This window comes from Ursus maritimus, unplaced genomic scaffold, assembly GCF_017311325.1.
Source record: "Ursus maritimus isolate PB19 unplaced genomic scaffold, ASM1731132v1 scaffold_6, whole genome shotgun sequence".
NCBI lineage: Eukaryota > Metazoa > Chordata > Mammalia > Carnivora > Ursidae > Ursus > Ursus maritimus.
Window position 1 is genome coordinate 51,051,305 of NW_024426774.1, and position 13,624 is coordinate 51,064,928.

Sequence of the window (13,624 nt, forward strand, 5' to 3'; positions counted from 1 at the left end):
GGGAGAGGAAGAAGCAGGCTCATAGCAGAGGAGCCTGATGCGGGGCTTGATCCCATAACGCCGGGATCACGCCCTGAGCTGAAGGCAGACGCTTAACCACTGTGCCACCCAGGCGCCCCAGAACTTGCCCTCTTTTTTAACCATTTTAAGGAATTCAAAAACCACTACTCTTTTTAAAAAAAATTTAAATTCAATTAGCCAACATATAATAGTACATCATTAGTTTCAGATGTAGAATTCAGTAATTCATCAGTTGCATATAACACCCAGGTCTTATCACATCACGTGCCCTCCTTAATGCACCGAATTACCCCATCACCTCACTCACCTCCCCTCCAGTAACCCACAGTTTGTTTCCCATAGTTAAGAGTCTCTCATGGTTTGTCTCCCTCTCTGATTTCTTTCCATTCTGTTTTCCCTCCCTTCCCCTATGATCCTCTGCACTGTTTCTTATATTCCACATATGAGTGAAACCATATGATAATTGTCTTTCTTTGATGGACTTATTTCACTCAGCATAATAGCCTCCAGCTCTATCCACATCGACGTAAATGGTAAGTATTCATCCTTCCTGATGGCTGAGTAATATTCCATTGTGTGTATATGTATATGTGTGTGTGTATATATATATATATATCTCACATCTTTATCCATTCATCTGTTGATGGACGTCTCAGCTCTTTCCATAGTTTGACTACTGTGAACATTGTTACTATAAACATTGGGGTGCATGTGTCTCTTCAGATCATTAGATTTGTATCTTTGGTGAAACCACTACTTTTGAATTGAGCCCACGTTAGCCCGCTGGATGGTGAGAGACATGTGGTTAAGTCACCCCACAGCCCCAGCTGACAGAACCAACTACTAAATATATATAGGATTGAAACCATCCCAGCTACCTATGTTAGCTAAGGTGTCAATTGAAGAGATAAACAGAGCCGGCCTAGACCAGAACAACCAGTTGACCCACAGAGATGTGAGAAATAACACATGCTTGTTATTTGAAGCTACTAAATTTTGGGGTGGTTTGTTATGCAGCGAGAGCTAACTGGAACGAAATTATACAAGAATTTATTGAAGTGGTCAGTTGCTTTTTGTACAGTTAATGTGCAAAATTGATACAATGTTAGCAAATACAATGGGAGAAAAAATCTCATTTGCAATAGCAATACTACCACCAATTTACCTGAAGATCAACTTAACCAGAAATAGGCAGGACCTCAGTAAAGAAAATGTGATATCTCTATTAAGGGATATTAATTCTCGCTAAATTAATCTATAAATGCAATGTGATCTCAATAAAAGTGTTAAAAAAATTTAAACATTAAAAAACTAACATTGGGTTTATTTGTAGCAATAAAAATCTGAACAGAAAGATATTGGGAAGAGGGTGGTCAGATTAGACATTTAAATGCATTTTAAAGTTACAAGAATTAAAAAGTTCGGTTCTAGAAAAAACGTAAACAGATCAATGGAATAAAATAGAAAATCCAGAAATAGACTGAAATACACATGAGATTTTAGTAGATGATAATGGTGACATTTCCAGTCCATGAGAGGAAAGATGGATTATTTTTAAAAAACAGTGTTGGGGGGCGCCTGGGTGGCACAGTGGTTGAGCGCCTGCCTTCGGCTCAGGGCGTGATCCCGGCGTTACGGGATCGAGCCCCACATCAGGCTCCTCCGCTATGAGCCTGCTTCTTCCTCTCCCGCTCCCCCTGCTTGTGTTCCCTCTCTCGCTGGCTGTCTCTATCTCTGTCAAATAAATAAATAAAATCTTAAGAAAAAAAACAGTGTTGGGACTATTTGGGGAAAAAATTAAGCTGTATAACCCCACTCTTTTCATCAAAGTAAATTCCCAAAGGAAAGTAATAAAATGTTAAAATGGAACTATAAAGGTACTAGCAATAAAGAAGCCAGATACAAAAGGCCACATAGTATATGATTCCATGTATAGGAAATGTCCTGGGAATCCATAGAGACAGAAAGTAGATTACTGATTTGCCAGTGGCTGGGGAGACAGGGAAATGGGGAATGACTGCTTGATGTATATGAGGTTTCTTTGAGGGTAAAGAAAAAGCTCTAAAATTAGTGGCAATGGTTGCACAACTTTGGAAACACTAAAACCACGCATTGTACACTTTTAAACAGTGAACTTACTAGTAGGTCAATTACACTTCAATAAAACTCGTATTTGGAGAATAAGAAAAAGAAGGAGAAGAAGAAAGAACCCAGAGGCTGGAGAGGCCAGAGGGGGACTCTGACCCCAGTAGTTAGCTCAGAGACACTGGAGCTGGGTCTGAAAGGGGGTTTTTTAGAAGCAGATGTTACAGTTTGTAGGTGAGAAAGGTAGAAAAGGGATTAACCTCTCTTGCCTCTGACTATTCTATTATTCTGCCTTTTCCCAAGACTTTAGGACTCTGCATGCCCTGGATAATCATTTTAAACTTACTAAATGGTTTTTGGGTTTAAAAAAAATGATAGAAGAAAACATTGCTGAATTCATTTATAATCTTGTCATAAAGACATTACTGAGCATGACACAAATCCCAGAAGTCAAATAAAAATGACTGATGAATTTGCACAGAAACTGGTTTTTATGTTAAAAAGCCACATATATGTGGTAGCAGTATTATAGTTGTTTTTTAAAAGGTTTTATCTTTAAAGATACATGCGGAAATACTTGTGGATGAAATGAGACGATGTCTGGGATCTGCTTCAAAATAATTTGGGGGGTGAAGCTTGGTAATGAGTACATGGGATACTCTTCTCTCTGCTTTTTTATGTTTGATTTTTCCACAATAAAAAGTAAAAAATAAACAGCAAGAAAAAAGCCTATGTCCAAATTTTCAAAGACGAACTGGAAACAAATATTTACAGCATAAGATATTAAAAAGGGCTAATTCCATAATTTGTAAAGATCTCATAAAAGTCACTATGAAAAAGACAACCCAAATGAAAAAGGTAGGTGGAAATATCAATAGGCAGCACAAAGCAAAAGAAACAAAATAGCCAATAAACTTGTGAAAACATGATGAAGTCAACCATACTCATACATGCAAAGGAAAGCAATAATAACATGTCATTTCCCACCTGGCAAACCAGCAAACCTGACAGGTTTGATGAAAAGCAATATTGGGGGGCGCCTGGGTGGCTCAGTTGTTAAGCATCTGCCTTTGGCTCAGGTCATGGTCCCAGGCTCCTGGGATTGAGCCCCGCATCGGGCTCCCTGCTCAGTGGGAAGCCTGCTTCTCCCTGTCCCACTCCTCCTGCTTGTGTTCCCTCCCTCACTGTGTGTCTCTCTCTGTCAAATAAATAAATAAATAAAATCTTTAAAAGAAAAGAAAGTATAGGTATAGGAGGAGACAGTTGGACTGTCCACTACGGTGGGAGTGTAGATTGGTACCACCTATTAAAAAAGACAATTTCATAAGATATGTCAACATGTTAAAAATACATACCGCTGTACATAGAATATTATTCAGCCTTAGAAATGAAGGAAATTCTGCCATATGAGACAACATGGATAGACCTTGAAGACACGATACTAAGTGAAGGAAGCCAGACACAAAAGACAAATGCTGTGATTCCACTTAACCTAGAATAGTCAAAATCATAGAGATTGAAAGTAGAATGGTGATTGCTTGGGGCTGGAGGCAGGGGGTCGTAGAGTTGCTGCTGTTTGTTGGCTGGTTTCACTGAAGGAGAGTTGACACACAATGTTATGCTAGTTTCAGGTGTACAGCATAGTGATTCAGCTTCTCTATACCTTATGCTGTGCTCACAAGTGCAGCTCCCATCTGTCACCATGCAATGCGATTATAAAACTTTGACTCTATTCCCTGTGCTGTGCTTTCGTCCTCATGACTTATTCATTTCCTAATTGGAAGTCTTGTCTCCCACTCCCCTTCACCCATTTCGCCATCCTTCCATCCCTCTCCTCTCTGGCAACCATCACTGTATTCTCGGTATTTATGGGTGAGAGTTATCTTTTGATGGGTAAAGAGCTTCAGTTTTGCAAGATGGAAAGAGTTCTGGAAACAGATGATGGTGATGTCTGCAGAACAGTATGAATGTACTTAATACCACTGAACTGAACTATATACACTTAGTCTTTAAGACAGTAAATTCTACATTACATGTATTTTACCGCAATTTTAAAAAATGGGGAAAAAAACACATACCCCTTGACTCAGCAATTACACTTTCAAACATTTACCTTATGTTAGAAAGTAAAAATATGCCAAGTATTTCGTTCCCATTGTAACACCAAAAATTTCAAACAACCTGAATGTCCAACAGTAGTAAGTTTGTTAAATGAATAATGGCGAAATGATACAACAGCCCCGCAGAAATTTTGAAAAGGCTGGGGTGCCTGGGTGGTGCAGTCGTTAAGCGTCTGCCTTCGGCTCAGGGCGTGATCCCAGCATTCTGGGATGGAGCCCCACAGCAGGCTTCTCTGCTAGGAGCCTGCTTCTTCCTCTCCCACTCCCCCTGCTTGTGTTCCCTCTCTCGCTGGCTGTCTCTCTCTGTCAAATAAATAAATAAAATATTTAAAAAAAAAAAATTTCGAAAAGGTGAACTGAGTTCTGAAATACGTTACTGTGTAATCAAGGCAACGGAGTTCCAGAGAGTGTGTATCGTGTGGCCCATGTGGACACGTTTTTAAAAATGTGTGTGCTCTGTGCATATTCATGATAATTTTTATATAACCATAAAATGTTTTGCTGCAGTTACAAATAAATTATTAATAAGGGAGAGAGGAATAATGATGGTGGTGGTGACAGTAAGACGTCATGTCAAACCTTTTGGTAGTGTTTGGATTTTTCCCCCATTGGAATGTATTCCTTTTTGGTTTTTCTAAGTATAAAGGAAATGTAACATTTTGTACTCAGATGCTGAGCCTCGGCATATGGTTTACCAGATGCACTTCCATTTGAGTATCTTATCTAAGCATCCTTATTAAAAAGGTCAAATTTCAAAATCATAACGTTAAATGTTACTTTATCTACACCTTTCTTCTGTTTTTCCCTCTCTCCTTCCATTCTTCCCCGGTGCTCACTTCCCTGCCTAAATTCAACCACCACCTTGCGTGTGGCTCTTAGATGCTGCGTCAGGACGTCTTTGGAAGTGCTGCCTCGAACTTTTTGTAGCTCTCCTTGTACCTGGTACATGCACAGCATGTACTCAAAGTTCAATACCTCTCCAAAAAATACATTTTTCTTGGTCATGACTGATGCTCTTGCTTTGAAAGCCTCCACGCTGCAGTCCTGACACTCTGTTCCCAGCATCTCAACCCTGTACCTCTTTTCCTCTCTTGGTTTTTAGTAGTGTCATGTGTCGCTGCAACTGGTAAGCCTGTAACTGTTTGTGTATGGGTGACCTGTAACTTTTCACAGAAGGTTTTCCACGTCTTTGGTCCTTAGCTCCCTTCTCAGGGTGAGCAGAGTAGAGTCCTGGACCCCTGAGCCCGCAGACCAAAGTTTAGTCCCAGCTTGGTGACCAACTTCCTGTGCAATTCTATGAAATGAAGATGAACTTTGGACCCCCTGACCCTCTAACCACCCCCACCCCATTCTCACTACCAGTTCAAGTCTCAGCAAAGAACTTTAGCAACTTCTTTCAAGACAAGTCTCCAAAGGCAAAGGAAACAAAAGTGAAAATGAACTTTTCGGACTTCATCAAGATTAAAAGCTTGTGCTCAGCAAAGGAAACAGTCAAGAAAACAAAGAGGTGACCCACAGAATGGGAGAAGATATTTACAAATGACACTACAGATAAGGGCGGGTATCCACGATGTATAAAGAACTTCTCAAACTCAACACCCAAGTCAAAAGATGGGCAGAAGAAATGAACCGACATTTCTCCAAAGAAAACATACAAATGGCCAATAGACACATGAAAAAATCTTCAACATCATTAGCCATCAGGGAAATTCAAATCAAAACCACATTGAGATACCACCAGTTAGAATGGCAAAAATGGACAAGGCAGGAAACAACAAATGTTGGAGAGGTTGTGGAGAAAGGGGAACCCTCCTACACTGTTGGTGGGAAAGCAAGTTGGTACAGCCACTTTGGAAAACAGTGTGGAGGTTCCTCAAAAACTTAAAAATAGATCTACCTTATGACCCAGCAATTGCACTACTGGGTATTTACCCCAAAGATACAGATGTAGTGAGAAGAAGGGCCATATGCACCCCAATGTTCATAGCAGCATTGTCCACAATAGCCAAACCGTAGAAGGAGCCGAGATGCAGTTCAACAGACGAATGGATAAAGAAGATGTGATCCATATGTAAATGGAATATTACTCAGCCATCAGAAAGGATGATTACCCAACATTTGCATCAACATGGATGGAACTGGAGGATATTATGCTAAGTGAAAGAAGTCAAGCAGAGAAAGAAAATTATCATATGGTTTCACTTATTTGTGGAACATAAGGAATAGCATGGAGGACATTAGGAGAAGGAAGGGAAAAATGAAGGGGGAGAAATCAGAGAGGGAGACAAACCATGAGAGACTATGGACTCTGGGAAACAAACTGAGAGCTTCAGAGGGGAGGTGGGTGGGGGATTGGGATAGCCTAGTGATGGGTATTAAGGAGGGCACATATTGCACAGAGCACTGGGTGTTATATGGAAACAATGAATCATGGAACACTACATCAAATACTAACGATGTACTATATGCTGACTAACATAACATAACATAACATAACATAACATAACATAACATAACATAACATAACAAAAAACCAAACTTCACACTCTCCTCTTCACTCATAATGTATATCTTAGACATATCTTAATCTGGAGGTTCTTCCCCACCCCCAGAGTCTTTCCTTTAATTCATTCTCTTTAAGATATCAGCACAGTGTATTTTCCAGACTTTGTTGTTTAGCATTTCCCCCCTCCTTTCTCTCTTTATCTTCTTATTTCCTTTTGAAGGATGCTGATTCCTTCTCTCAATACTTCAAGTCACAAAAACAAATCTAGTTTCTTTTTATCTTTTCTTCCCACTCTTAATTGAAATTACAACTCGAAACCACCCCTTGCTGAGCATTTGTAGTTTACATTACAGTGTTGAGAAGCAGGGATAAAGCTCGATATGGCAGAAAGAGCATGAGTCCTAGAGTGACAAGGACTAGAGTTGATTCCAATATGACCACTTACTCTCTTGACCTCCTTGGGCTTCAGGTCCTTCAATGTGCAGACCATCCTCAACTTACGGTAGGGTTCTGTCCCAAAGAACCCATCATAAATTGAAAATATCCTAAGTAAAAATGCATTTAATACATGTAACCTACTCAATATCATAGCTTAGCCTAACTTAAACGTGCTCAGAACCCTTACAATAGCCTACAGTTGGGCAAAATTATCAAACACAAAGCCTATTTTATAATAAAGTATTGAATATCTCATGAAATTTATTGACTACTGTACTGAAAGTGAAACATAGGATGGTTGTGTGGGTATAGAATGGCGGGAAGTGTATGGGTTGTTGACCCTTGTAATTGTGTAGCTGATTGGGAGCTGTGTCTTGCTGCTACTGCCCAGTGTCATGAGAGAGGAGCCTACTGCCTATTACTAGCCCAGGAAAATTCGAAATTCAGCAGGGTTTCTACTGACTGTGTACCACTTTTGCACCATGGTAAAATTGAAAAATAAAAAAATTGTTCCTTGAGGGGCACCTGGGTGGCTCAGTCCGTTAAGCCTCTGCCTTCGGCTTGGGTTGTGATCTTGGGGTCTTGGGGTCGAGTCCCACATTGGGCTCCCTGCTCAGTGGGAAGTCTGCTTCTCCCTCTTCCTTTGCCCCTCCCCTCTACTCATGCATTCCTCTCTCTCAAATAAATAAAATCTTAAAAAAAAAATCACTGGTGAACCATCATAAGTCTGGACCATCTGTATTATGGACAATAAATAGTCATGCTTGCCCATTGCCCAGTCCTGCCCTGCCCTACCTGGTCAGAGCCTACAACTCAGTTTGTCCCTAGGAGCCATCCTACAGGCGACAGCTTCGGCTCCCAGGCCCTCCAGGACTCCTTCTCCTCTCCCACTAACTGCACCTCACGGCTTACTCTGCTTGAGCCTGTCCTCTTAGCCAAGCGAGCTCTCTGTGGAGAGACAGTGGGGAGAGGCAGGCGGAAGGCTGTGGAAGGCAGCTGTGAAGGAGGTGGTTGGGGGAGATGAAGGACAGCTCTTCAATTCCAAAGCATTCAGTGCTAAGTGGATCCCTGGGGGGTCTGGTCCTCATGTGCCCTTGTATTCACTGTTTCCCCAGGGGACATTTTGAATGATCTCAGAGATAGGATTGCTGGTTAGTTGGAGATTAATCTTACAGGGTGAGGTGAGTCATGCTTTCATTCCATTGTTTGAGAGGCCAGTGGCCGCTCACAAGAGGATACCAGCTCTCCCCGGATAGTTTCTCCTTAACTTCATGGCTTCCATCCAATCAACAAGAAGAGCATGCGGGTGTTGTTTTATTTCACACTCACGGTGTGCTGCCCTATGCTGTTTGTTATAACACTTTCCACAACTTTCTTTCTCTCCCCCACCTCCAAAAATAGCGAATGACATTGCTTGCCCAGATTTTCCACCTGAGTTTGTTTTTCGTTTTGAGAGAACTCAGCACGGTGCTGAGTGCTGCCTCAGCACCAACTAAATACTGGTATTTAACCCCAGGACAAAGTCAAAGGTTACACATTTCTGCTATGCAGCTGCAAAGCTGTCTTTATTCTTGGCCATGAGAAAAAAGGATATTGTTTGTGGTGTGAGAACTATATATGGGAGTATCTTGGATGTGCATGGATTTTTGCATTAAATATGTTCCTGAAATTTAATGTGTACATAGATTTATCTTGCAGCAAAGTTAAGCTTACCCAGTACGGCTGGTAAATAGGGTTTCTATGATAATCGAGTATCTTGAGAGAAGGAAATCTACCTTCTATAGAACACATGTGTAACCTGGTTTCTCCAGGCTACATTGGCCAGAGGATTCAAATGGGGGTCACAGGACCAGTGATAACTCTCTGGCAGGGTCAGCTTTGTGGTCAGGCAACCTATGCCATTGCATAGGCTCCACACTCAGACGGTTCCTGCGCTTGTTAACTCCCTGCTGTGGCCGTCATGTCAGGAAATTCTTTAAAAAAATTTTTTTTACATTATTAGTTTCAGAGGCAGAATTTAGTGGTTCATCAGTTGCATATAACACCCAGTTCTCATTCCATCAAGTGCCCTCCTTAATGTCCGTCACCCAGTTACCCCATCCCCTGACCCCCCTCCCCTCCAGCAACCCTCAGTTTGTTTCTGATAGTTCAGTGTCTCTTATGGTTTGCCTCCCTCTCAATGTTCATCTTATTTTATTTTTCCTTCCCTTCCCCTATGTTCATCTGTTTTGTTTCTTAAATTCCACATGAGTGAGATCATATAGTATTTGTCTTTCTCTGACCTATTTCGCTTAGCATCATATCCTCTAGTTCCATCCACGTCATTGCAAATGGCAAGATTTCATTCTTTTTGATGGCTGAGTATACACACACACACCTCATCCTTTCATGAAATTCTTCATGTAAAAACAAGGGGCCCACATTTTCATTCTGCACTAGGCCTTGAAAATTAGGGAGCCAATCCTGTTCCCTGGCTCTGCTTCCATCTACTTTTGCTCCCCATTGCTACAAACTCTTGTTAAAATCAACCCAAATTCTGTCCAGCAGCTCCCGGGGTTGTGGGTTTAACAGATTTGATGAAATCACCTGGTCACCTGCTTTGTGCCACTGCATTTCCTTCCTTTCCTGCCCCCACAGATAGACACCATGGTTGGGATGCATGGCAGCTCTTGGGGAGCTACAGGAAGGGTGCCTGCGTCCTCTGGAGTTCCCAGAGGGCTGATGTCATGCTGCATGTTCCTGTAAGAGTCCTCTTGGCTCTTTTTGTGATACATCTTACATCTTGCCCCAGAGTCCATCTGCTTGTGCCCCAAATGCTTCACAGAGCTTAGCAAGAAAACAGCTTCTCTGATGTTGGCTTGTGGCCACTCCCCCCACTCACGGACCCTAGACAGGACCAGCTACCTTCCCGGTCTCCCTGCTACTGCCTCTCCTCCAAGCCTTCCCTTCTGCTCCAGCTGCCTTCCGCCCTCTGCCCTCTATCCCAGAGCTTTATCAGCAGCCCTTTGACTCCGGCTCCTGTTTTCCTTTGAAGTCCTCACTAAACAGGGTGAGCACTTTTTGAAGAACAGGTCCATTTACCAACTCTGTGCTTCCCAGAACACCATTTCTGGAGTATATTAATAAGCACAACAACAAAGAGGGGGGTATCTTAGCCAAATGAATCTGTGAAACACTACAAATTAGATGCTGTTCTTAGAGATTTAACTAATTACTATTAAGTATGTTGAAAGTGTGGGGAGGGGCGCCTGGGTGGCTTCGCTGTTAAGCGTCTGCCTTCGGCTCAGGTCATGATCCCAGGGTCCTGGGATCGAGCCCTGCATCGGGCTCCCTGCTTGGCGGGAAGTCTGCTTCTCTCTCGCACACTCCCCTTGCTTGTGTTCCCTCTCTCGCTGTGTCTCTCTGTCGAATAAATAAATAAAATCTTAAAAAAAAAAAAAAAGAAAGTTCAGGGAAGAAACTACTTAATTTAACCCAGTGTTTCTTAAATTGGGCATTCGACCTGCCCCCCCCCTCTCTCTTTCACAGTCACACACACACAATTAAGGGAGCATTCTGCAGACGTTGTTCTTGGGTAATGCTCACTTAGAATATAATACATCGATGTAAACCAATTCTGAATATATCTTAATCTTCCTGTGAGGACTTATAAAGTTCTAGCATTTATCTTTCGATCTATGGACAAACAGAAATGAAGTATATTTTGAATCACATTTAAAATACACCAAAGACATTCAGCCTTATACAACTAGGCACGTGGTAGATACTCAGCAGATACTTACTGCATTACTGAATTTAAAGAAACTTTTTGGGTCTCAGTTTCTTCTACTTAGAGGATTAGTTGGTCCTAAGTTGGTCTCTATGATTACTTAATAAATATTCAGTATTTTTATGCCAGGCACTTGGCCAGACACTAAGGTGCAAAGAACAGGCTCTTCCTTCAAAAGAACTCATAGTAGAAAACACGCAATAGACAAATAATTGTAATACCATATGATACTGTTATGAGAGACATATACTAAGTGTTATGGGAGTACAGAGAGGAAGTAACACTGAGTTGGGTCTTAAAGAATGAGCAGGAGTTTATTAGGATGAGAAGATACGGGGAAAGGGAATTCTAAGCTAAGTGCACGGAATGTATAAATGCTTCCAGGCCTAAAGCACTAATTTTTCTGAGACATTTCTAGGTCTAAATTCCTTGCCTTTATAAATGTTATAGTAAATTGCATAATGCAAATTATCATGCCCAAATTTATATTTTTATTTAGTTTTTTAAAGATTTTATTTATTTATTTGTCAGAGAGAGAGAAAGCACAAGCAGGAGCGGCAGGCAGACGGAGAGGCAGGTTCCCTTCTGAGCAGGGAGCCCGATGCGGGACTTGATCCCAGGACCCTGGGATCATGACCTGAGCTGAAGGCAGATGCTTAAGCGACTGAGCCACCCGGTGTCCCACAAATTTATATTTTTAAATTCAGAGTTCTATATATAATTCTCCTTATAGTGGTTCCATCTGAGATAATAGCCTGGGCTTTTCTTAAGAAAAATAAGTTACTAGATAGTAACTAATCCCACTTCCCTTCAAGGTCTACGTATGCCAGGAAGCTCAGCCACAATGGCCAAACAGCTCTGGCCCTGCTCTCTGTTGCCATTCTGCTAACTTCTGTCCTTCTAGTGTGAGGTCTGGACAGCTCAGGAGGATTACCCCAGACCCTCCACCCCAGGCCTTTCCAGATTGTACTCTACAGGTCTCTGGATTTCAGTGGCAGCTTCCAGGGGTCGGTGGCTGGATCTGATGAAATACCTTATAGTTGTGTGCGTGTGTGTGTGTGGGGGGGGCGTGTGTGTATAAAATTACCAAGGTTTCTCTTATTTTTTTTTAAAGATTTATTTTGTTTATTTGACAGAGAGAGAGACAGCCAGCGAGAGAAGGAACACAAGCAGGGGGAGTGGGAGAGGAAGAAGCAGGCTCCCAGCAGGAGAGCCTGACGTGGGGCTCTCTCCCAGAACTCCGGGATCATGCCCTGAGCTGAAGGCAGATGCTTAACGACTGAGCCACCCAGGCGCCCCCAGAGGTTTCTCTTATTCTAACCTTGAGCCTATACTTTTTATTCTGGTTCCCTCTTCTCTTCTGTCTCCAGAATAAACTCTCATCTTTATCCTGTGGTGGGTCATCTGTTTTTCAATGCAAAGACTATCCCAGGAAGTGGTGGTTTTCCGGGGCAGAGTATTTGTAAAAGTTGGATTTCTGTTACCCACATAAGGCAAACAAGCAAACAAACAAACAAAAACAAAACGAAAAAAAAAAACCTTGCCATATGAAAAGGCAAGAAAAACTGCTGCCACATCCTCCATCCCCGGCATTCATATGAACATACGATTTACCATTATTGTTATTTATCGGTTACAGGGTGTTTGTGCCCAACAAGGTCCCAGGATACTTTCAATTGTGGGTTGCTTTGTTTGTTTTATAAGCAATACTAAAGCGCTACCAACTAAAACATGGTACTTAATAAAGCAACCAGTGATGCCTTGATATATGCGCATCTAAAGTCGAGGCCTCATGGTACACGGAGGAGAGGTGACTCATTAGGTGGGTAAAGCTTTTGCAGGAGTTATTTTTAAATGAACTCCTCAGCATGCATTGCCACCTCAAAAAGAGCAGGGTTTTAAGGGGATGGACCGAAAAAAAAAAAAAAAGGCTTAATTTAGATGCCTGAGAGAATTGTTTGAAAAATATAGGACATTTGCTCAGGCTAGAGAGTGTCCCAGGGAAAAGGGTATTGGAACCGGACAAATAGCACAGGCCTTCTAAACAGGTGGGAGGGACAAACTGAGGGCAAATTTCAAGGGGTGCCTAAATTTTATCTCAGCAGACCATGTTCCATGTTACGATGCTTTAAATTTTAATTTTGATTAAATGTGTCTAACATTCAAGTAACAAACCCTGTGCTCGATTCCCACAACAGAGTACTACACAGCTGCAAAAACAAATGAGGACTAGAGGGAGCAATCCTGGGCATACACAGTGAAAACAAAGCAAGGTAGAAAAAAGTATCTATAGAACACTCCTGTTTTATCTAAGGAGGGAGTATTCAATCTATGAGAGCATTTGCTCCTTTTTTTTAAGTGAAAGAATAAACCATAAAACTTGGTTTTTAAAAAAGATCATCTACGTGGAAGAGAAGGAACAAGGTGGAGAGGACCGGAGTAGAAGACACACTCCTCTGAATGCAGCTGGGATTGTAGATTTGACTTTAGACACTTGTAAACATTTTACATAATTTTATAATACAAAAATTAAAAAGTAGTTCCTAAAAGCCAAAATCAAAATGAAACAAGTGAGCTGAAATGTACACTCTGAATCTGTGGAATAAACACAAGGGAAGAAGCTACACCAGTGGCTTCCATTTGATTTCCACTGTTACTTATGTTAAGCCCTAAAAATAAAAATAG